The sequence below is a fragment of the Hippopotamus amphibius genome, chromosome 3 (assembly GCF_030028045.1).
Source record: "Hippopotamus amphibius kiboko isolate mHipAmp2 chromosome 3, mHipAmp2.hap2, whole genome shotgun sequence".
NCBI classification, from domain to species: Eukaryota; Metazoa; Chordata; class Mammalia; order Artiodactyla; family Hippopotamidae; genus Hippopotamus; species Hippopotamus amphibius.
This window is the reverse complement of record NC_080188.1, coordinates 18,500,495-18,526,209: the sequence shown is the minus strand read 5'-3', so window position 1 is coordinate 18,526,209 and position 25,715 is coordinate 18,500,495. Positions and strand designations below refer to the sequence as shown.

At 40.5% G+C, this 25,715-nt stretch overlaps 2 protein-coding genes across 20 annotated transcripts in view; one reads left to right on the top strand and one right to left on the bottom strand.

Annotated features, from left to right (window-relative positions):
• FAM114A1 (family with sequence similarity 114 member A1) overlaps positions 1–9,585 on the bottom strand; it is a 66,033-nt gene extending 56,448 nt beyond the window's left edge. For all 3 annotated transcript variants that reach the window (XM_057725644.1, XM_057725646.1, XM_057725645.1), the window contains exon 1: positions 9,436–9,585. The gene's annotated coding sequence lies outside the window, so the exon portion shown is untranslated. The remainder of the gene's footprint in view (positions 1–9,435) is intronic.
• TLR6 (toll like receptor 6) overlaps positions 9,583–25,715 on the top strand; it is a 51,539-nt gene continuing 35,406 nt past the window's right edge. For 12 of the 17 annotated variants that reach the window (XR_009052503.1, XM_057725633.1, XM_057725643.1 and 9 more), the window contains exon 1: positions 9,583–9,739. The gene's annotated coding sequence lies outside the window, so the exon portion shown is untranslated. Of the gene's footprint in view, positions 9,740–20,270; positions 20,360–21,993; positions 22,030–25,715 lie in introns of those variants that run through there. The other 5 variants (XM_057725630.1, XM_057725635.1, XM_057725634.1 and 2 more) reach the window with 5 other exon arrangements.

Genomic DNA, 25,715 nt, shown 5'->3' with positions numbered 1-25,715 from the left:
GCAAACCATCCTCCCCTCAGGGACTCCAGAACTGTAAGAGAATACATTTGTATTGTTATAAGCCACTACGTTGGTTGTACTTTGTGACAACAGCAATAGGAAACAGATACAAACATACAATGCTATCTTTAAACTTTCATGGATTTCTTACATGGCATGAAGAAATAAATATGCATATGGGAACTAAGAGTATTATCTGTATCTGTGAAAGTATTTATTTAATATGACTTTATTAAATTATATTGGTAGCCATAATGAGAATAAGCATGAAAGACACCTGAGAGCTTACAAAAAATATTTGACATTTGGCTTTGCAATGTGGTCTGATATTCAAATTGAGAAAGACGGACATACACATAAGTATGCCTCATTGGGTACCAGCCTGTGAAGGCCTGGGCTCTATTTGGACAATAGTTTAGACGGGGTAACACAAGGGTGAAACAGAAAAAGAAATGAAGTAACATGTTAAGCTGAATGAGGAGTAGCCATTACAAAATAACCTACAAAGCAGAAAACTCTTTATGACGCTTGCAAGTTACTACTACCATGTAGAACAGTGACATTCAACAGAACTTTCAGTGATGATGGAAATGTTGTGTATCTGCGCTGGCCAACATGCTAGCTAATAGTCACCTGTGGCTACTGAGCACTTAAAACGTGGCTAGTGCAAGTGAGGAACTAATTTTTAAATTTAATTTTAGGGAATTCCCTGGTGGTCCAGTGGTTAAGACTTGGCGCTTTCAGGGCTGTGGGCCCAGGTTCCATGCCTGGTCGGGGAACTAAGATCCCACAAGCTGCTTGGTGTGGCCAAAAAAAAAAAAAATTAATTTTAAATAATGTAAACTTAAATTTACACAGGTATATGTGGCTAGTGGCTACCTTACTGGATAATACGTATCTAGAAGGCTTATTCAAGATGATAATTTTCTTACTCTAAAATAAAGACACAGTGTTCTTACTACACAGTCTTTGCCCAAGTCTCGGGCAAATCAGTGGGTATTTTTGTTGATCTCAGTGTTTACAATTTGGTCAAATCTCCGGTCACTGTTGAAACCACAGTATGTGGGAAGCCGTTTAACATACTGCCCACATGATGGCAAAGACTTAGAACTCACATGCCTGTGCCAATTCTCTTGTCGCCTCTAATAGCCATTCCCTGAAATTGTCTAGCTATTTTCTGTTCTCTTGCTACATTCTCTCCCTTGGTGAATCAGATTCCTTTCTCACAGTTTTACACACTTCTATGTTGTGACTCAAATATCTACCTCCATTCTATAGAGACAGAAAGTAAATTAGTGGCTTCTAGGAGCTGAAGGGAGCGGGGATGAGTAATGTCTGCTAATGCTGTGGATTTCTTTTGTGGGTGATGAAAGTGTCCGAAAACTAGATAGTGGTCATGGCTGTACAATTCTGTGAATATATTAGAAATCACTGAACTGCACATTTAAAAAGAGTGAATTTTTAGTATGTGAACTTTGTGATGTGTGAATTATATCTCAATACACTGTTATAGCAAAAATTCTACCTCTGGATGAGCAGTTCTACTGGTCAGCTGGACGTCTCTTCCTGTCCCAAAGGAAACCTGTTGTCTTGCCATTACTTCTACATTTTCACCTTGATCTTTGTGTTTCTTTTAATGGCACCTAGATTTCTCCAATAACCCAGGCTTAAAATCTCAGAGCTGTCATTGACCAAACCTTCACTTTCTCAGGAGTATATAAAGTCAATAGCGCTCATTTACAGAGTGCCTATTAAATCCAGGCTCTGTAGATGTGCTATCTCCTGTGAGTTAGATAGGATAAGTTCCATTTTACAGATAAGGCAACTGATGCTCAGAGGTCACACTTCAAGGAATAGTGGCAGATTTGAGATCTGAACCCTCGTCTGACTTTGTGATTGAACCACGTTGGAGCCCTATCTGCAATGCTACCTGCCTCTTCTCTTACATTCAACCAGTGCTCAAATCCTAGAGGCTCTTTATTTCAGAATCCATATCCTTTCTTTTACTTCTATTTTCCCTGCCTTCACCTTCAATCAGATCCTCAATTTGATTCATGTTGATGATTTCAATACTGGATTCATGTCTCCACTGTTACTCTCTCGTTCACTTCCCCATCATTTAGCTCACTGCTCTAATTACATCACCTCCTGCTCAGACATCCTCAGGGGCTTCCCACTTCCTATTGAGATGAAGCTACATCCTTCAGCTGGCATCCAAGGACCTCCATGCTCTGATCCCACTAGGTTTATCTGCCACAATACCCTTCCAAATCCTTAAATGAGAAAACATAAGTATGTGAACAATGCCTGACATTTACAAAAGACCAAAATACTGTTGGTTCAGTATGTTGTTTTAACATATTTAAGGCCCATTTAAAATAACCACCTCCTCTATTTTTTGTTCCTCCCAACTGGATATAATTTTTCTTCCTCCTCAGTTCACTCCAACAGTGCTTTGCGTCTATCTCACTTGGAAGGGTTACAACCCTCTTTGATCAGAGTCGTTTGAGTGTTTTCCCACTATATTGTAAATTCTATGAAGACAAGGATCTTCTTTGTTTTGTCTTCATATTTTATATAACACTTAACGTGGTTTCTTGAACATAGTGGGAATCTCAACAAGTATGTGTGTTGAGTTATATTAATATTTTTGTGGAGATTTAAAATTAAAGCGTAATTTGAAATGAAAGCAAGCAGAAAATGCCCTTACCCTATTCACTACTCAGGAGTTATCTTACAACAAATGGTTCCAAATGACCCATATTGTCTTTCCTTTGTTCCTTTGCCTCACGGATAACTGAATTAGAATGACTCTTTTTAAACAAAAATACTTGAATTCTCTGATAGCATACCTGTAAACAAGTCTACAGATGGGAAAGGCAAATAATGCATATTTCCTTTAAAGTGGGATATTAAGTTTCAGATAGTCAAGGTTGGAGATGGTCTGTCAATGAACATGGTCAATGCCAAGATGAAATAGCAAAGACTGAAAAAGGCCACTGTACAGAAAAGGGGTAGTTACTGTGGTTCCTGGGAGGGAGGTGTGATTGAGGGAGGGTACTGAAAAGCTACCATCACATAGAAACTTATAAAATCTTTATGAAAACCTTGAGTCAGGACTGGCCTAAGACAAGGGATGGCAAACTACAGTTTGCTGGCTAAATTTGCCTTCCCTCTGTTTTGATAAATAAAATTTTATTGGAGTCCCTCCCATCAGGAAGCACACACGAGCCTCCTAGACAGCTTCCTCCACAAGAGGGCAGACAGAAGTATCAAGCAGTATCAGCAGTATTTCGTCTTGTGGAACTGAAAACCACAGCTACAGAAGGAGAAAATGAAAAAGCAGAGGACTTTGTACCAGATGAAGGGACAGGATAAAACCCCAGAAAAACAACTAAATGAAGAGGAGATAGGCACCCTTACAGAAAAAGAATTCAGAATAATGATGGTGAAGATGATCCCAGACTTTGAAAAAAGACTGGATACAAAGATTGAAAAGTATATCAAAGACCTAGAAGAATTAAAGAGCAAACAAACAGAAATATGCAACACAATAACTGAAAGGAAAAATACACTAGAAGGAACCAATAGCAGGTTAACTTAGGCAGAAGGACAAATAAGTGACCTGGAAGACAGAATGGTGAAAATCACTGATGCAGAAAAGAATAAGGAAAAAAGAATGAAAAGAACTGAAGACAGCCTAAGATACCTCTGGGACAATGTTAAATGCTCCAACATTTGCATTATAGGGGTCCCAGGAGAAGAGAGAGAGAAAGGACTCGAGAAAATATTGGAAGAGATTATAGTTGAAAACTTCCCTAACATGGGAAAGGAAATAGCTACCCAAGTCCAGGAAGTGCAGAGAGTCCCAGGCAGGATAAACCCAAGGAGAAACACACCAAGATATATAGTAGTCAAATTGACAAAAATTAAAGACAGAGAAATGTAATTAAAAGCAACAAGGGAAAAACGACAAATAACATACAAGGGAACTCCCATAAGGTTAACAGCTGATCTCTCAGCAGAAACTCTGCAAGCCAGAAGGGAGTGGCATGATATATTTCAAGTGATGAAAGGGAAGAACCTACAGCCAAGAATACTCTACCCAGCAAGGATCTCATTCAGATTCGACAGAGAAATCAAAAGCTTTACAGACAAGCAAGAGCTAAGAGAATTCAGCACCACCAAACCAGCCCTACAACAAATGCTGAAGGAACTTCTCTAAGTGGGAAACATAAGAGAAGAAAAGGACCTACAAAAACAAAAACAAAACAATTAAGAAATGGTAATAGGAAGATACATATCGATAATTACCTTGAATGTAAATGGACTAAATGCACCAACCAAAAGACAAAGACTGGTTGAATGGATACCAAAACAAGACCCATATATATGCTGTCTCCAAGAGACCCACTTCACACCTAGGGACACATACAGACTGAAAGTGAGGGGATGGAAAAAGATATTCCATGCAAATGAAAATCAAAAGAAAGCTAGAGTAGCAATACTCATATCAGATAAAATAGACTTTAAAATAAAAAATGTTACAAGAAACAAGAAAGGAAATTACATAAAGATCAAGGGATCCATCCAAGAAGAGGAGATAACAATTATAAATATACATGCACCCAATATAGGAGCACCTCAATACATAAGGCAAATGCTAACAACTATGAAAAAGGAAATGCAAGGCAGAAATAGAGACACAGATGTAGAGAAAAAACACATGGACACCAAGTGGGGAAAGCGGGGAGGGTTGGAGGGGGATGAATTGCGAGATTGGGATACCAAATTTTACACTCTAAATATATGCTGTTTATTATTGGCTGTTAACTGTATCTCAATAAAAGTTAAAAAAAAATTTTATTGGAACACAGACATGCTCATTTGTTTATGTACTGTCTATGTCTCCTCTAGTACAACAACAGAGCTGAATAGTTGTGACAGACCATATGGCCCACAAAACTGCAAAGCCTAAAATATTTACTACCTGGTCCTTTATAGAAAATATTTGCTGACCTGTGGTCTAGGACATTGCTGATTGCCATGGCCTAGAGTTCACTGTCCCAATTTACCCTATCCTTACCTGGGTCCAGGGGCACGACCATAGGAGAATGGGTCCGTACTGGACGTCACTTATACTCCCATTTTGTATTCATTAACAGCTGGTCATAGGCACTGTCTGATATCTTAATTACTTTGTAAGATAATTTGAAAATCCTTATTATTAATCTGGATTATTAAGAAGTTCCAAACTATTTTACTTCTCTATAAGCAGGAGCATGAGAGTAAACCTGGTTATGATAAACATTCATGGCTGAATGAAAAGCATTATAAACACTTTGTTGTATCTGCTTCACCCTCAGTTGTTGTGATACTGTTCTTAGTGCTAAAATATTTTGGCACATACCATGTGACATCTGTGAGTTAGCTATATTTTATGCCCTGGGGGTGGCCAGTTAACATTTGAAGTGCCCTATTCAGGAATATACTCTCCAGGGTCTTTACTTAACATTTTGGATTCTGCAATGGAGTGTTCACCTCTTGAGAGAGTTCAACTATCCCTTTCTCTGATCACTACTTATCAGGGGGTGCAACTTATCATAAGGGGTATTAAAAGCATTTTTCAATGATAAAATGGAAATGGTGCTTACAGTGGATTGGCAAGAAATTATGTACAGGTGCTTTCTGCTCTTCCATTTTCAGGGCAAAAGATTATATTGAGTCCAGCAGCTATTGAGCTTTGCAGTAGAGTTTTTCTAGTTCTACTACTAGTTATAGGAGAACATCAAAGCCTGATTAGAAGGTTAGCTGAGTTCTGCCCCCGAAGCAGTCCTAAAAGGACAGAGAGTTAGGGCTCCATCAATCTACAAGAACAAACTGTATAACTGAGCCTGGTTGCTAACACACACGTGAGTGTGTGGCAGAACTCCATCTAAGCAGTGGATTCATGGTACAATCGGTCTTGGTAGGGACATTGCACAGAGGAGCCCTACAGCCTTCACCCATCTCTGATGGTCAAACTGCCCTAGGTCAGCTCATCTCAACTGAGGAAAACTGATCGCAACAAAATCTCTTTTCCCTGCAGTTTCTCTGTATTCAAACATCAACATGAAGCCACTCCTTCAGAAACCTACCCCCAAAATTCAGCTGTAAGCTGTTGAACCAATAGTGTTAGGAAATATTTACTGACAACTTATAAATTTGAGAAAGACTATATTTTTACACCTGTTCAAATAATAAAAAACATCACCATAATATTCAGCTGTACTTTAACTTCCAATTGTACATGAACGTCTACCTGTTACAAGTCCACATATTCCCTAAACCAAAACCAAAAAAGAACCACCCCCCCCCCAAACCTTTTTCGTCCTGGTAGACCTTTGTCTACTCTGGATGTTATTACGACAGGAGAAATGTAATCATTTTTAAGATGCTGCCCTTTCAGCTGAAGCCATTAGAAATTATGTGTTCTAAAGACACAGCAGTTTCTGTGCAGTGACTATTGGTGTCCACAAAGCACTACAGCCGTGATACATGCTGTGTTTCCCGGGACAGCCCCCATCTCTGTCTGGGTGCCCCAGAAGCAGTCAGACTTAAACCTCCCCTGATCTATGGTTTGGAATGTTGATCACTGCAGCCATGTCCTGTGGCTTTGATGCTACAGAGTCTCACTCCGCAGAAACAAGGAGGCTTCTTCAGTAAACTCCAAGGGGAAGAAAAGAGGCATATAAAGAAGCCTTTATGGGCTGGGAATGTTAGTTTTTCATGAGTAAATTCATTCATCACCTAAAATGCTCCCAGAACTATGACAGATATTGGAGCAGCAACATCATGGCTCCAAAAATAAGTTTAAAACGGAAGACATGGTTACCATCCTTCAGAAAAAAAAATAATCTGTTTTCATTTTATTCCTGGTCAGTAAAGGTTCAGGAAACTATTACATCTAACAGGAAATGGTTAAATGATGATGTAAAACAGCACATCAAAGCAGGAAAGATGTGCCTGAATTGGACGGACCTCATACAATGGAGAACTTTGAAAGTGGCTTTGATGGTTATTCAGGCATGATGGGATATGAGTGTGTGCGAATGCCCAGGGATGAATCTAGGTATTCAGAGCAGATGCTATATGGTTGGACCAAAAGCCACATGGAGGAATAGTAAGGGATGGGGGGGATGGATGCTGAGGCAGAAAGAGCCGTGCTCTGGTCCCACCATCCCTCTGTGGGCTTACAACTCACTTACTCTTGTCAGGCTTCCTCACTCCCTCCTATGTAGAGCAAGGCTGGACAAAATGATCTGGATACTTTGTTCCCCAACACCAGATTGTAGGACTGGAACCAGTCCATGATGACAGGGAAAAATGAGGACAAGATAGCAAGTTTTTCATCAAGCTAAATTTATTAAGTGTAAAGCACTGCCTTCATCTTGCAAGTTTAGCTTTCATGCTTTTCCTGATATTAACATGTATTTTCATTTTACGAAATAATGGTGTAGTGCATGGATTTTTTTTTTAATGGTCTCACTTGGCAAAATAAGAATTTGGTAATATAATACCTTGTGTGAAATCACTGCTCCCAATTTTAAAAAGTGCCAGTCAGTGAAGGACCAGGAACAAAAACTGCAGATAATAGGATCTTAACCAGGTTACAAGAGTTTCTACAGTGCTTCACAAGTACACATGCCCAGAGCCCAGTCTCTTTCTCCTCCCGTCTGGCCTCTACATGTATGCCAGGTAATTTTATGAAACATAGATAGGACCTACTTGCTCCCCTGTTTAAAAACCATTAGATTTAAACACCTTTGCACGACATCCGTGGCTCCTCATAATCCAGCTCCAATCTCTCTATCCACCTCCTGTGACTCTCAACACACCTGACACTCTTGCCTCACCAGAATTTCCATCGCTGTCTACACAGCTCATAAACATCCCCACCTTTGCTTATGCTGGTTTCTTTGCCCAGGATGCCCTGCCTCCAACTGCCTGGCAAACTCCTATTTGCTTCTCAATGTGTACTGTCACTTTTTACTGTGAAATTTTCCTGAAAGTGCCCCACTCCTTTCAAAGAATGAATTACTCTCTCCATGTTTTTCACGATACTTTGCATGGACGTCTATGGCATTTATAAGGAATATTTCTGTGTCATTCTCTCCTCCAGAACTGTGAACAACAAGCACCTAGCTTGGTTACCGATCCTCAAATATTTACTGAACTGAAACATATTGTTTGATATTGATTAAAGAGAAACAACGTTTGATATAAGCCTGGTCTTACAAATACATGGCTACTTTTATGCTCTGAATCCCTGAGATTCAGCAAGACCCCTTCCCACCCTCAAATTCCTTCTGCACTGGCTCCCTGGAGCCTCAAATTCCACCCTGAAAGTTTCCTTCTTTGCTTAAAGCTTATGATGTAAGGAGTTTATCAGATTCTTTCCTGAGCTCAGGTTTTGATGGAGGAAAGGAAGGAGAGTGCAGATAATGGATATGGGTAAGGCAGGAAAGGGGCGCTAGGAGGGAAAGAGGGCAGAGAGAGGCCTCTGAGGAGAAAGTCTGCCGCATTCTCAGTTTCCTCAGGTTGGCCGAGGTCTTCTGGAGTACAAGAGACATTGATGTTAAAAGCCACCTGCTTGACCCTCTCAAGATGTTTAGGATGGGAACTGATAGGACGGAGAGATGATCCTTATAGCTCATACATAAGGGTCTTCCTCTGCTAGGAAAGGGCAGTGAATTTCAGGCGCCTGATATGAGATGGCTGGAAATGATACTCACCAGATTCCAAGGAAGAAGATGAACCCATCAGGTGGGAGGGTGGGGGGCTGGGGTAGGGAGGAGGACTCAAACTAGGGGCTGTGATGGAGGTGCTGCTGGCTTAGGGTATTGGCTGGGGTGTAAGAGCCGGCACTGCCGGCGTCTGCAGGGGAAGGGATGATGAGCTCGGTTTTCTGAGGCCTAGGGCAGGCGAACCCCGGGATGGGACCTGCTTCCCCTGTACCCACCGAGGAGACCCTGCAGCCTGCTTCGCACTCGGACCTGGGACCGTGGGGAAACTTTCCGACTTGCTTGGTGCTGGGACCGGATACTTCGGGAGCTCAAGACAGGCTCCGCAGAGGTTCACGCCGGCCGAGGGGGCAGAGCCGGAGTGCGGGCGTGTGGGTGTGTGCATGAGCGTGGACCCGGAGCGACACACACTCACACACACACACTCACACGCCCGCACCCACGCAGGGCCCTCGGCCGCGCCGCCCGCGCCTCCCCGGACCTTCACCCCAAGGCCGGTCCCCCCGGTCCTGCGCCCCGTGCCAAGCCCCTGCCGACTCGGGGAACAGGACGAGCAGCGACAGCACGGTCCCCCCACCACCCCGCGGCGGCTGTCCCCGCATCCCCCCGCCCGGGAAAGGGGATGACGGCGAGAGGTGCCCGGGGCTCTTACCGCTCAGGCGGCCGAGTGCGCGCGGGAGCGCCCTCCGGGTCCCGCCCCGCCACGTCGGCAGAGCTGGCGGGGACGCGGCCGGGGGGCGGGCCGGGAGGGGGCCGGGCGCGGGCTGGCCGAGCTGCCCCGCCCCGCGGCCCCGACAGGGAGGGCCCCGCCGCGCGTGACCCGGCCGCGGCCCCGAGCGCGGCGGAGGCCCCGGGCATCCGCCTCCCCCGGCCTCCGCTTCCCCGAGCCGGGAGGGTCCCGGCCGCGCTTCCCGCCAGCCTCGGGAAACGTGGCTTTTCCGGCTGCGTGCCGCCGGGTGAGCTGGAGGGGCGCCCACCCCACCCACGGCGGGTTTTGGGGTTCTCGGGATCGCTCTTCTTCCTTTAAAAGCCCCCAGGAAGCCCCGCGGACAGTTTTCGCCGGGAAGGGGTCGCTCAAGTTCAGTAAGAGTTTGCGATCCCCCCCAGCGGTGCTTTAAACAGCTTTCCCTTACCCTGTTGTCGGAGTGTAATCTGATTTAAAACCAATCAACCGAATAAAAATACTTTCTGGAAGGCCAGTTTGGAAATGTGGATCAAAATTCAAATGTACTGTATTAGCGTTGGCCCAGGAATTCCACATCTGCGACTCGTACTAAGTAAACACTCGAATGTGCAAATATGTATGTCCAAGGATGTTTATTGTGGTTGTTTATGTCAGGGAAAATAACGCAGAAATAATCTGTCCCCCCATGAAAGATTGGTGAAGTAAACTGGAGTAACTGCAAATAATCAGATATGCTGTAGTCATTAAAAATTATAACTGCACGTCCAATTTGTTGATATGGAAGACGGCCACAGCCAAATATTAAATCGAGGGCAGGGGAAGCGTACAAAAATGTATGTATAGTATAAACCTATTCTTGTGCATATATATGTATATGTATTTTTTATATAAAAATTAGGGGGCTTCCTAGGTGGCGCAGTGGTTGAGAATCCACCTGCCAATGCAGGGAACATGGGTTCGATCCCTGCCCCAGGAAGATCCCACATGCCGCGGAGCAGCTGGGCCCATGCGCCACAACTGTTGAGCCTGCGCTTTGGAGCCTGTGAGCCACAGCTATTGAGCCTATGTGCTGCAACTCCTGAGGCCCACGTGCCTAGAGCCCATGCTCTGCAACGGGAGAGGCCAGGGCAATGAGGAGCCTGCGCACCGCAACGAAAGAGTGGGCCCCACTCACCACAACTAAAGAAAGCCCGTGCACAGCAGAAAAGACCCAACAAAGCCAATAAAAAAAAAAAAAAATTAGGGAAATTTAATTTTAAAAACAGTGATTGTTTCTGAGTTCTGCAGTTGTGAGTGCCATCAAATTGTTCTCCAGGTGTAACAGGTGTGTTTTGGTGTACCACAGCCACAAACACCATGCCTGTGACTTCTGTGCCTGCTTAGGGCACAGCAAGTACGTTTTCCACACCTGTCGCTCCCTGCCCTGATGAAAGGCAACAGCCCAATCAGGCATTCCCCCCTTTTATAAAATTTAAATTTAAATTTTATATTGGTGTATAGTTGATTAACAATTTTGCTGTGTTAGTTTTAGGTGTACAGCAAAGTTGTTCAGTTATACATATACATGTATCTACTCTTTTTCAAATTCTTTTCCCGTTTAGGTATTACAGAATATCAAGCAGAGTTCCCCCTGCTATGCAGTATGTCCTTGTTGGTTATCTATTTTAAATATAGCAGTGTGTACATATCAATTCCAAACTCCCAATCTATCCTCCCCTGCCTCTCCCTCTGGTAACCATAAGTTCGTCCTCTAAGTCTGTGAGTCTGTTTCTGTTTTGTAAATAAGTTCACTTGTATCTTTTTTTTTTTAAGATTCTGTATATAAGCAATATCATATTTGTGTTTTTCTGTCTGACTTGCTTTACTTAGTATGATAATCTCCAGGTCCATCCATGTTGCTGCAAATGACATTATTTCAATCTTTTTAATGACTAATATTCCATTGTATATATATGCACCACATCTTTATCCATTCATCTGTAGATGGACATTTAGGTTGCTTCCATGTGTTGGCTATTGTAAACAACACTGCAATGAACACTGAGGTTCATCTATACTTTTTAACCATGTTTTTCTCCAGATATATGTCCAGGAGTGGGATTGCTGGACCATATGGTAGCTCTATTTTTAGTTTTTTAGGGAACCTCCATACTGTTCTCCATAGTGGCTGTACCAGTTTACATTCCCACCAACAATGTAGGGGGGTTCCCTTTTCTCCATACCCCTCCAGCATTTGTTATTTGTAGATTTTTTTGAAATAGCCAAACTGACTGGTGTGAGGTGACATCTCACTGTAGTTTTGATTTGCATTTCTATAATAATTAGCGATGTTGAGCACCATTTCTGGTCATCTGTATATCTTCTTTGGAGAAATGTCTATTTAGGTCATCTTATTTTTTGATTGGTTTTGTTTTGTTTTTGATATTGAGCCGCAGGAGCTGTTTGTAAAGTTTGGAGACTAATCCCTTGTTGGTTGCATTATTTGCAAATATTTTCTCCCATTCTGTGGGCTGTCTTTTTGTTTTACTTATGGTTTCTGTTGATATGCAAAAGCTTTTGAGTTTAATTAGGTCCCATTTGTTTATTTTTGTTTTTATTTCCATTACTCTAGGAGATGGCTTGAAAAAGATATTGCTGAGATTTATGTCAAAGAGTGTTCTGCCTCTGTTTTCCTTTAAGAGTTTTATAGTATCTGGTCTTATATTTACGTCTTTAATCCATTTTGAGTTTATTTTTGTGTATGGTGTTAAAGAATGTTCTAATTTCATTTTTTTACATGTAGCTGTCCAGTTTTCCCAGCACCATTTATTGAAGAGACTGTCTTTCCTCCACCTTATAGTTTTGCCTCCTTTGTTGTAGATTAATTGACCATAGGTGTGTGGGTTTATTTCTGGGCTTTCTGTCCTGTTCTATTGATTTATATTTCTGTTTTTGTGCTAGTACCATACTGTTTTGATGACTGTAGCTTTGTAGTATAGTGTAAAGTCAGGGAGCCTGATTCCTCCATCTTCATTTCTCTTTCTCAAGATTGCTTTGGCTATTTGGGGCCTATTGTGTCTCCATACAAATTTTAAGGTTTTTTGTTTTAGTTCTGTGAAAAATGCCATTGGTAATTTGATAGAGATTACATTGTATCTCTAGATTGCCTTGGATAGTATAGTCATTTTGATGATATTTATTCTTCCAGTCCAAGAACATGGTATATCTTCCCATCTGTTTGTGTCATCTTTGATTTCTCTCATCAGCATCTTACAGTTTTCAGAGTACAGGTCTTTTGTTGCCTTAGGTACGTTTATCCAGTTTTCTTTTTTCCTTTGACCCAAACTACACCTTTATAATAAGAGAATATCAACCAAGTGACACTAGCAACAGGTTTTGTTGCTGACTGGTAATTATGCCCTTTTACTCAAATGTTGCTGCTTCAAGCTCACCAGGTTTATTTCAGAACTAATTTTTTTGCAACATAAGAAATTTTTATTTAAAAAATTCAGTAGTTAAAATATATAGAAGAGTAGAGAATAATATTGAGATAGGCTGGGACCTGGGACCCTTTACTGGAGTGCTTGCACCTGGACAAACGTCTCCTCGAGCAACAGAATACAAAGAAATTATAAGGGACTAAAGATAGTTGCAGGCATGTGCAGTTGGGGTAAAGTATGAACAATAAGATACAATAAAGGCCAAAACCCAACTGCCACTTCTGAGGTGCCAGGAGCAAAAGCAGGGTACTGCCCATGATCCCTGCATGTGGCACCAGCAAGGGGGTGGGCCGACCACCCAAGCCATCCCTTCAGCCCAGCTCACCAATCTGCCCCTACCCTCACTCCATTTAAGGAACAAGCTTGCCCACACCAGGGAGTGAGCAAGGGCACCTGTTACTTGTTTTCCTACCCTTGTGCTGCAGCGTGAGTCCCAATAAAGCCTTGCCTGAACTCCTCCTCTGGCCTCTTATCAATTTCTATTGATTAACAAGTCCAAGAACCCAAGTCAGTAACAATAGGACAAATACTTATTTGTGTCAAAAAAAGGTAGAGAATGGTATGATGTTATGTAGATTTAACAAATTTTATTTCTTGCCATATTTATTTTAGAACCTGCTTTTAAAAGAAAAAAGTTACAGATATGTTTGAAACTCTGTTCCTTCTAGTCTCCATCTTCTCTGGAGGTAACCAATGTCTTGAGGTTGTCGTAGATCCTTCCCAACCATATTTCTACTTGACTGCACATATCCTCACCCATAAACACTATATAAAATTGTTTTTCGATGTTTTAAAATGTTATACATAACATCCTGTACATTCATTTACTCAACATTATATTTTTGAGAATCATTCATATTCATACTTGTAGCTCTAGTACATTCATTTTAAGTCTTTATGGGATTCCATTGAATGAATGTGCCACAATTTATCCATTCCCCATGCAATGGATAGTGTGTTTAGTGTGTTTCATGTTTCACTATTACATGTCGTTACATGTGCTGAATACCAATATAGTGCTGCCTACTACATTGCATATAGTGCTGCAGTGGCCATCTCTGTATGTGTTTTCTTGTGTCCCAGGCTAGAGATGGAATAGCCAGGTCACCTTGACTAGATATTGTGAAATTGTCCTACAGTGTGGTCCCAACCATTCATTCAACAAAACTTTTTTTGAGTGTGCGCTACACACCTAGAACTGATCTAGGTGCTGGGGATGAATTAAGAAGCAAAGCAAAGTCCTTCCCTCAAAGAACTTATATTCTGTTGAAAGGCAGATAGACCCTAACTAGGTAATGTGCCAGGTGGTGGAATAAAGCAGGATATCGAGTCTATAGGGTCTAGAGAATGATGGGTGGGAGCAACTGTGGTCAGGGAAGTCCCTACAGATAAAGCGGCACTTCAATGTAGACTTTAAGGAAGTAAGGGAGTGAACAACGGTGATATCTGGGGACAGTTTCAGGCAGGGGGAATGGCAAGAACAACATGGGAGCATGCTTTGTGCACTCACAGAATGGTAAGGTGGCCAGTGTGGCTGGAGCAGAGGGAGGATGGGGCAGAGTGGAAGGAGATGAGGCTATAGAGGCACTGAAGACTGAAAGATGGGGCAGACCAGGCAGTGCCTTGCAAGCCATGGTAGGGATTTGGCATATGCTCTGAGGGAGAAGGGAATCCTTACAGCTTTTGAGTAGGAGTGTGCCATGATTTTAATTGGGTTGGGATGGGGGTGGGGATGGGTGGGTGGAGGGAAAGGCAGAGCCAGATAGACCAGTTAGGAAGCCACTGCAGTTATCCATGTGAGGGAGATGATGGTTTGGCCATGCGGGAGTGGTGGAGGGCATGAGAAGGGTTTTGCTTGTGGATATATTTTAAAGAAAAACTCAACAAAATTTGCTCATGGATTGGATGTGGAGTTTGAGCAAAAGAAAGAAGTTGCAAATTACTCCAAGGATTTTAGCCTGCAAGAATAAAAGTATCATTTACCGAGATGAGGAAGGATGCAAAGGGACAGGTTTGGGGTTTGAAGTAGTGAGGATTCAAGCGTTGGCTTTCAACAAGGATGATTTAGCAAATGTTTATAGCAGGCAGTTGGGTGTAGAGCCTGGAGTTCAGGAGAGAAGTCTGGGCTGGAGGTAGTAACCAGGGAGTCATCAGCAAGTAGATGGTTTTGAAGCTGTGGACCATAATGCAAGTGCATGGAGTGAAAGAAGTGAAGCCATATGTAAATCAATGAAGTTAGAACACTCCCTCACACCCTACACAAAAATAAACTCAAAATGGTTTAAAGCCTTAAATATAAGACACGACACCATAAAACAGCTAGAAGACAACATAGGCAAAACATTCTCTGACATAAATTATAGCAATATTTTCTTACTTATGTCAGTATCCCAAGGCAATAGAAATAAAATCAAAAATACATGGGACCTAATCAAATTTGTAAGTTTTTGCACAGTAAAGGAAACCATCAACAAAACGAAAAGACAATCTACGGACTGGGAGAAAATATTCAATATTTGCAAATGATGCAACCAACTAGGGCTTAATTTCCAAAATATACAAACAGCTCATACAACTCAATAACAAAAAAACAACCCAGTTGAAAAAAGGATTTCTGGTGTAAAGAGGAGCAGAGAGGAAGAGGTTGTGGGTTCAAAGGAGGGTTTTTTTTTTTAAACTGTGAGAGAAATTGTAGCATTATATGCTAATTGGAATCATACTTCACAGCAAAAACTGATGTTGCAATGTAGAGAAGATAACTATGAGAGTGATTTCCTAGAGCAGATAAGCAGCAGTGGGGTTCAGTGCTTAATGGGGAGGAATCGGCTCTTGACACAGAGAGTTCATTCAGAGGAAAGCACAGATAACAGGGCAAGTAGGTGCTAGAGGAATTTTGGAGGGAGGATGCGGAAATGCTCTTTTGGCTGCATTTATTTTCTTCCTGAGAAATGAAGCATCAGCAGCTGACAGTGAGGAAGGAAAGAGGTGTTGGAAGTGTAAGAGAGAGAGGGTGTGTAAGATAGGAGAGAGTGACTGGGCTAGGGAAGGGGAGCAGAAAGGGTAGCAGGACTGCTGCTCCCTCTTGAGGTTGGGACCCAGTCATGAATTTCAAGTGAGACAATCAGCTTGGGTGTGTATTTTCTCCGACTGTGGTCAGGCTCAGTCCAGTCCAGTGGCGAGCTGGATTTAACCTGGCTTGAGGAGAGAGGAGTAAGGTAGCTGAGAGTGAATGCGGAGGGATGATTAAAAGGGTGGACCATGATCTTTCGGTCCAGTGCAGTGGGACTGGGGAACTGTTGACATCAGAGAGAAAGGGTTGGAAGTGTTAGTTGGAAAGCAGGATGCTGGCAAGAGAGATTATGGAGAGAGCAAAGGCATTGGTAATAATAATATGTAGGGTGCAATAAGGGAATGCATGGCTGAGGGAGGTTTCAGGACAAGCTCATTAGAAGAGAGACTATCAAAGAACTAAGAAGCCAGGGGAATGAAAGAATCTCTACATAGCTATTGAAATCACTAAAATTATGACAGCGGTGGTATTGGACTCAGACAGTGAGTGGTGCAAAAATAATGAAGGAGGGAGTGATGGGCCTGTGGATAACTGCAACCAGGAGGGTTAGGTTTCAAGGGTTGGAAGGAGGAACAGTGATCTGGAAGTAGCAGTGAGTCAGGGAAGCCTGCATTACCTCCAGGCCCTGGGGGTGTGAGGAAAACAGGGACGACTAGAGACCACTAGGGATCACTAGAGGGCGCTGTGTCCAGGATGGCCTTAGGTCTCAGGGTGCCCTGATCCTCACTGGGTTGGGAGCTTTCAAAATAATACTGATGTCTGGCCCCATCCCAGACTATTTAAGTCAGAATCTCTGCACATGTATGAGAGCTCCCCTTTCCCACATTCTGACCAACACTTGGTATCATGAGATGTTTTAAATTTTGTCCATCCCAGGGGTGTACCCTGGGGTCTCCCAGTTGTCTTGATGTTATCCTGTTACCCATTTGATTAAATCTTTTGCTAATTTCTACCCACCCCCCCATTGGGTTTGTTAGCCATTCTACTACTGATTTGTAGGAATTCCTTATATACTTCAAATATTAATCCTTTTGTGGTTATATTTGTTACAAATCTCTTCTGGAATATGTTTTTTTTTTTTTTTTAATTCAGCAGAAGATTTTGGTTTTAATATGAATATTTAATATCTAAGTTATTAATTTCATTTCTAGTAGTTTGTATATTTTATGATACTGATCACTTTCATATAACTTGTTTCAAAGCTGTTGATATTTATTTAATGATTTTCCAGGGAAAGAGAAAGACAATTTTTTTAAAGAGGAAAAATCATTAATGTCTTGCTTCTGTGTGTATGGAGACAGTGTATTTGCTGGCTTTAGACTATTTTATTTATCTAACTATAATCCTATTTTATTTTTATTTTTTTCTATTTTTGTGTACATTCCTTTTTTTAAAATTAATTAATTTATTTAATTTATTTATTGGCTGCATTGGGTCTTCATTGCTGCACACGGGCTTTCTCTAGTTGCTGCGAGTGGGGGCCACTCTTCATTGTGGTGCTCAGGCTCCTCATTGTAGTGGCTTCTCTTGTGGAGCACGGGCCCTAGGTGCATTAGCTTCAATAGTTGCAGCACATGGGCTCAGTAGTTGTGGCTCACGGGCTCTAGAGCACAGGCTCAATAGTTGTGGCGCATGGGCTTAGTTGCTCTGTGGTATGTGGAATCTTCCCAGCTCAGGGCTCGAACCTGTGTCCCCTGCATTGGCAGGCAGATTCTTTACCACTGCACCACCTAGGAAGTCCAATCCTATTTTATTTTTAAAAAATAAAAGTAATGCATGTACATAGTGAAAAAAAATTTCAAACAGGACAAAAGAGCAAAAAATACTGAGTAAAAATATCTCCCTCCCTTGGTTCTTCTGCTCAAAGGTAATAGTTTAAGTATCCCCTCAGAAAAAAAGACTTTTATGTGGATGTCAGCATAAGTATGTAGACCCTTGTGTTAGATGCCTGTGGCTGCCATAACAAATTCCCACAAATCAGGTGGCTTAAAACAAGAGAAATTTATTCTCTCACACTTTCAGAGCCAAGAAGTCCAAAATCAAGGTGCTGGCAGGGCTGCCAGCTTCTGGTGATTCCAGGCATTCCTTGGCTTGTGGCTGCAGAATTCCAGTCTCTGCCTCTGTTTTCATCTGGCCTGTTCCTTCCTGTGTGTGTGTGTTTTGTGTGTGTGTGTGTGTGTGTGTGTGTGTGTCTCCCCTCTGCATGTGCCTTACTCCTGGCAAGAAGATAACCTGTGCAGATGTCTGAGGGACCAGATTTTATACAGATGCCATCACACGCTCCATACTCTTCTGCCCCTGGCTTTTCCTCATTTAATAGTATATCCTGAAGTCTTTCTACCTCAGCAGAAAAAATGGGAGGCTTGCATAGAATTCCAAAACTCCATACTATAATGACTTGTCTTCTATGGCAATCACTATTCTAGCCATTTTTTATTATCTTCCCCCAAATCACAAGCACTCCCATTTTGTAGATGAATAAATGGAGTCTTTGTGGTTGAGCCACTTGCCCAAGGCCAGAGCTAGGACCTAGCATTTGGAGGACTTCTTCCCAGCACTGTCTGTTTGTTCCACTGCCATGTCATCTTCCACATTATCTGATTTTTGTGGGTTTTGTCATCTCCTTAAAGACATTTCTCAGAATTATAACAGGCTCAACAAGAATAGTCTCTTTGTTCCCGAAAACCAGCATTATTATGCAATACCCTAAGGAGCGTTTGTGACCAAATGCTCATAAACATTTTGTCGCTGTATTATGTGACCAAATGTGCAGTGATGTGTGTGCGCTTATTTCTTCAAGACTTTGGTTCAGTATTGCTTGAAATTCCCTCAAACCCATCGCTGGTTCCTTTCTTTTCTGCCTGTTTCACAAAGCTGGTTTCCCAGGGTCACAGACACCCACTCCTCTCTAACCGTTTCCTCTGCTCATTCAGCAGAGAGGGCGCCACTCCTTGCTGACCCTCCCCCGGGCTGCGAAGGCTTCCTGTCATGTTTGATGAGTAAGAATGAATAGCAAGAAGCTGGGCTTTCCCTTCCTCCTGAAAGCAGAAGTGATTCTTACCCCGATGTCCAACTTTGTTGTGGGTCAGACTGTACGGTCTTAACTTGTTTTTTCAATGCTGGAATAATGCCAAACAGTGGGATTAGTTATAGAATGGCCATTTAACTCATATGTTCAGTTCTTTACAGAACCTCAATTAAGGTAAAGTGTTGGGAACAGGGTATCCTGGCTGCCTGAAGTATCTGGTTAACCAGACATCCTCCTTTTGTATCATCATCCTTTGTTGATATTGTTCTAAAATTATTCTAAATGGCCTTTAGAAAATTGATTTTTAATTAGTCTCGCAGGATCTCTGTTATTTATTATTCCAGAATTAAAAATGAACATATATAACAATACCAAATGTTGGTCAGAACATGGAGAAACAGGAAGCAATTTCCCCCAGGTGTGGTAACGACTAAACTTGCCTTAGAAGTTGATTTTTAAAAAACCAGTTCTTGAACAGGGAAGCAGATACAGGGAATGGACTGGAGAACTCGAGGTATGGGAGGGGGCGGGGGGTGAAGGGGAAACTGAGAAGAAGCGGGAGAGTAGTACAGACATATATATACTACCAACTGTAAAATAGTCAGTGGGAAGTTGTTGTGTAACAAAGGGAGTCCAACTCGAGGATGGAAGATGCCTTAGAGGACTGGGGCAGGGAGGGTGGGGGGGAATCGAGGGGGGGGCGTCAAGGAAGGGAGGGAATATGGGGATATGTGTATAAAAACAGTTGATTGAACCTGGTGTACCCCCCAAAAAAAAAAAAAAAAAAAAAAAAAAAAAAAAAAAAACCAGTTCTTGGTTTTTTAGAATCTAAATAACTTAAACTTATTTTATTTTAAAATATCCCATCCACCTAAAATAATGCTCCAAAACTGCTTGATTATGGTAGTTGCAATTATTTTGGAGATATTAAATATGGTGATAAAACAGGCAAAGTTCAGTAACTTTTCCAATGTGGTGACAACTCAACATTCAGGCTGCAAACTCTTACAGATAAATGTTACCGTAGAAAAACATTTTTCTTCACACTGAGATTGTCATAAGCTGCGTGATCATATGAATTTAAAAATCTGAATACTGTTTTAGCCTGTAGCCTGGGAAAACCTACTGACGCATATGCTTAGCTCAGGAGCTTGGAAGGAGGGTTCGTGTGCGGGGGTAATTCCAGTAATGTCCCACAGATGGCGCAAAACCGTTTCTATGGTATTGCTTCCATAGAGGACGCGGATTTTGTCAAGCACTTACTTTTCCGTGCATTTAGAAGTTATTTTCTCTTCTTCTGAGAAAGAAATCTTGGTAAGTAAGAAGGCTTTTTCAAATTACGGAACAATTACTTCACATAGGCAAGAAAATGCTAACGATTGTATAGGAAGTAGGTAAAGTTTCTTTTAAGTTTTTGCAAAATGATTTTAAGGTTTTTTTTTTTTTATGTTGCAAACGTTCTTTGTATTATACAAGAAAGATAAAGATATGGCTATCTTGAAAGACATAAAAATAACTAGCACTGGTCATAGTTAAGGGAAAAACTAACCGATGTTATTATTACTTTCTTCTCTTTTACCTACTGCATTTTCTCTTTTCTTTTCCCTAGTTCCTTGTTTTCAGTAATGTTTACAGTGGTGTGTGGCGCTGAGAGGGCGCCTATATCACGTTATGTATTTTTATGGCAGACGTGAGTGTCTGATCCTCCCTGTCACATGGTTCTGTAATTCTTTATTTGTGTCTGCCACTAATTCCTGAGCTTCTGAAAGCGGGGGTTCGGCCCGTGCCATCCGTGTTCGCGTCCCCAGCACTGCGCGCCTGGGGCAGTTCTGGCACGTAGTACACGCTGAATAAACGCCTATTAAGTGGAGGACGTGGCGGGGACTAGCCCAGAACTTTGCTCCCTCAACTTTCTCGCCTAAACGTTGGCAAATAAAACAGTATTTCTCTTGCATATTGGTTGATGTGATTATGGAATCGCACGTTTTTCTGGTCTTTCCTTTTTCGTAGTTTTCATTTTCATGGATCCTTATCCATTTTTTTCTTGATTTAGAGCTTCTTCCCGCTGTCCCTCCCCCCTTTCATTTGATGCATTAAAGAAAACCCAAAACAACCCCCCCCCAAAACTTGTACCTTTTATCTCTTTCACTTCCTTTAAAAAAAAGTGGTGACCTCTCTAATCTTCCTTCTCTCATCTCCCTTTTTTACCCGCCCCCCTCCTTTTTTTTTTTTTTTCTTTATTAAGGAAGCTTCTGGCTTGACTGTAAACACTAGGAACCCCTTGAGGGTATAAATGACTGGGGAGGAATATTTGTGTTTTTCAGGCAGGGAAGCTGATCCACTTTCCCACATAACCTAAGCTTCAGTCCCCTGAACACAGACACCAACCAGAGACCTCTGAGTAGGTTCTCACTCACGAATGTCAATTACCTATCACATGGAAGAAGTCTCCTTCTCTCTCCCTCTCTCTCTCTCCCCCAAATAATACGTGTGTTTCTTTCAATATAGAATATTTTTATATTAGCTGTATTTTCAGACAGCCTTTCAACTTATACAAGATGTTCAAAAATAGAAATTTTGGAAATTACAAAAGTATGAGAAAGAAAATTAAATTCATCTGTAATTTAGAGATCTAGAGATAACCACTGTTAGCATTTTGTATATTTCTTCCCATTCTTTTTCTGCCCTAGGCTTTGTATATATGTCAGGTTTTAACCATATTTTACAAAACTAGAGTCATACTACACACACGATTTTGTATTCTTTTATTCACTTAACATTATACCATAGACTTTTTTCCCCAAAGTGCAGTATTTGAGGCTGCATGCTATTGCATGGTATGGGTGTACCATAACTGATTAAACAATTTTTTACACTAGTCATTTTTTTTTTCAATTTTTCATCCTCACGAGCATCCTCATAGTAATCTTTTATGTATATTCCTTTAGAAGAAAATTCTGAGAAGTGGAATTGCTGAAATAAAGGTAAGCATATTAAGGAATTTATATATATGACCAAATTGGCTTTCAGAAAGGTTGTACTAATTTTCCATTCCTGCCAGCAGTAAATGAGAGTTCTTATTTTAGTCCTAGCTGCCAGCACTGGGTATTATATTTTTGAATTTTCTCAATTTGGTAGGTGAAAATAACCATGCCTTTCAAAAATACTTAAGAAAAAAATTTTCCATTTGATTCACTTTATCTTTTTATGCTTAAATATCTTGTTATAGGCATGCTAATGTTTTATCTCTAAATGCTTCGTTCTGTGTCTCTAAAAAAAGTACATTATCCTAATGTAGCCAAATAACACCATCAAAAATTAACATTTACTTCTTAATAGAATCTAATACCTGGGCCCTCTTAAAGTCCTTTCTCCCCTTGTTACTCAAGTGCCTTTTACAGCAGGTCTGTTTAAACTGAGATCCAATCCAGTATCACAAGTTTCATTTAGATGTTATACACTATTTTGCTTTAATATGTATGCTTTTTTTTTTTATAAGATTGGATGTTATTCATATCATTGACTCGATTTTTTTGTGGGTAAATTTTCTGAGCAAATAATGTGCTCTGCTTAATTTTAAATGCTCAAAATTTGAAAAATATGGGTGACAAAAGGAAAAAAAATCCCCTTATAATTTTACCATGTAGAGATAATCACTATTAATATCTTAGTTTGCATCTTCTTAATTTTTCCATATGCATGTGTACATATTAACTGCTGTACATTTTGTAAATAAACTACTTTTTGTCACATATAGATGGTAAGCAATTTTTCATGGAATTAGATTTTCATTATTTTTTGTAGTAATATTTAATTATATGGAGATACCATAATTTATTTGACAACCTGCTATTTTGGGACAGATTTCTTTTTTAAAAATAATTTATTTTTTACTTTATTGTACTCTTTTACTGGTTCTAACAGTTTTTCAATTACTTCTCTTGGATTTTCCACATTGACAGTCATATAATCCAAAAATAACGATAATTTTATTTCCTCTGTTCCAAGATTTCTATCTCTCATTCCCCCCTGCCCCATTACAATGGCTAGAACTTCTAAAACAGTGTTAAATAATAGTGGGCATCCTTGATACTGACTTTCACAGAAATGCTTTGGGGTGGGTATTTGTTTAAGTCAGATACTTGATATCTTCTTTATGAAGTTTTTAAAGTATCTTTTAAATGTATACTTTAGCACATTTTTAGTCAAAGATAAATGCTGAATTTTATCAAGTGAATTTTTAACATCTATGGAGATGCTCATCTGTTTTTCTTCTATCTATTGCAGTATTATTGTCATAGATTTGCTAATAGTAAGTCATGCTTACAATCCCAGAAACATTTGAATTAATCATTGTGTATTATTCCTTCAGCACAGAGCTGATTTGGGTTTCTTCAATCTAATCTTCTCCCCACTACCAAATAATTGGAATTTATTTCTTTTATTTGTATTTTATAATAATTACTCTTAATTTTACAATATACACACTTAAACATAATTTTCTAACAGAATCTTTAGTTAATTGGTATCTATAGCTTCTTCTCAGTCAGGCAAGGATCTTAACATGCTTTTAGTCCACTTTCTCCCTCTTCCTCCACTATCCACTAACTCCCTTGTTATCACTGGCAATTTAAATTCCAGATTATTGTTAAAATTTTTATCATCAATAATTATTGGGACTTAGCAATACATATTCTACTTTCTTTGCAAAGTATACTTTCTTGATTCCCATATTTTTCATTTTGAGTCAGTTTCTTTTTCAGAGGCTAGTAATTCAGATAGTGGATCTGTCTTCCATGTCTTTTAGCATTTCTTCCGTATATTTAATCTCTTTGGCCTCTTGGAGTATATTTTGGGAAATTTGCTCTTCTTGGTCTTCTATCTCACTCATTCTCGCATCAGCAGAGCCACTCTGCAATTCAACTCATCCAATGAGTTTTCCATTTCGATTTTTAAGTTTTTAATTTTCATGATTCCTACTCCATTCTGTTTAGAATCTTACCTCTCTGAGGATATCTGTCTATTATAAATGCCTATTCTGCTCTTTTATCTCTGTTTCCTTGGGTGTTAATGTCTCTCATATCTTGAGTTTGATTCCTTCGTATCATAGTGTTTGCTTTGTAAAAATGTCATGCCTCTTGTTGGTTCAACCCAAATTGTGGTTGAGACTCCATGTAAAACTGCTTATTCATCTGTGTTCACAGCCTGCTTGTTGGAAGTGGACCAACTAATCTGTATTAATTTTATATTCTTGCTGTAACAAATTAACACAAACAGTGGCTTAAAAACGCACTTTATCATCTTACAGTTCTGCAGGCTAGTAGTCCAACATAGGTCTTATTGGGTTTAAGTTAAGATGTTGGCAAGGCTGCACTGGTTCTGGAGGCTCTATGGGAGAATCCACTCATTTGCCTTTTTGAGCTTCTAGAGGCTGTGTGCATACCCTGGCTATCGGCCCTCTTCCTCAAGGAAGATCACGTCTTTCTCATATCACATCACTCTGACCTCTTCTGTCTCCCTCTTCCACTTTTAAGGATACTTGTGACTACACTGGGCCCACCTATGTAAATTTTAAGGTCAGCTGATTAGCAACCTTAATGCTATCTGCAACTTTAAACCCTGTTTTCCATGTAACAGCATATTTACAAGTTGTGGAATTAGGAAGTGGACATCTCTGGGCGGCTAGTATCCTGTCTATTGTAGTCCAATCTGCTTGTGGACTTCAGAGACTTCTCTTGGTTTCAGTTCCCTTAAAGACTTCCCTTTCTGCTTTTAAGTGTGTGTGTGTGTGTGTGTGTGTGTGTGTGTGTGTGTGTGTTTCATTGTTTTGGGGATTTACAGCAAAAGGCAGTGGCTAGAGCATGTGCACATCACACTGTTGACTCTCATCATTTTTAATGTTTATAATTGAAAATGTGATTTCCTTGATCCAGAGCATATTTAGAACATTTTAAAAAGTGATATAAAAAGTTTATTTTGTAGTCAGAAATATGACTTTACCAATTTCTGCTTTGGGGTATTTGTTTAAAAATTTATTTGACCTAAGAAACAATTTTAGTAAATGTTCTCTGAACCCTGGACACTTAGATATACAATATTCTCTTTTTGTAGGGTCAAAGTTTATAAGTCTCTATTAAATCCTCTATTATTTTATTCAAATCCTCCATATATGTTTATTTTTTGCTACTTGATCTAACTATGACCCAGAGAAATATATTAAATACTTTCGCTATCAATGTCTCCTTGTGTTTTCAGCATTGTTGCCTTGTAAATTTTGATGCAGTGTTATACATTGCATAAGTGTTTTTGTCTGTTATATTTTCCTTGTGAGCTATTCGTTTTAACCAGTATTAAATAGTGGTTTCTCTTATTCTCATTGTCCAATTCTCTGATACTTTGACCTAATGGAGTATTATACATACAAACTGCAATTTCTGATGAATGCACTTGCTAAAGTTCTTATCTCTGCCCCATTTACAAGTATTGTTGTATGGCTTACACCACTCAGAATGCGGTGTGCCTCCTTGAGTCCTCCCCTACCTCTTGTCCATTTCTTTTTATTTTCCAGCATTATTGAGATATAATTGGCATACAACATTGTGTAAGTCTAAGGTCTACGGTATGAGAATTTGATAAATATATATTGCAAAATGATTACCATGATAAGGTT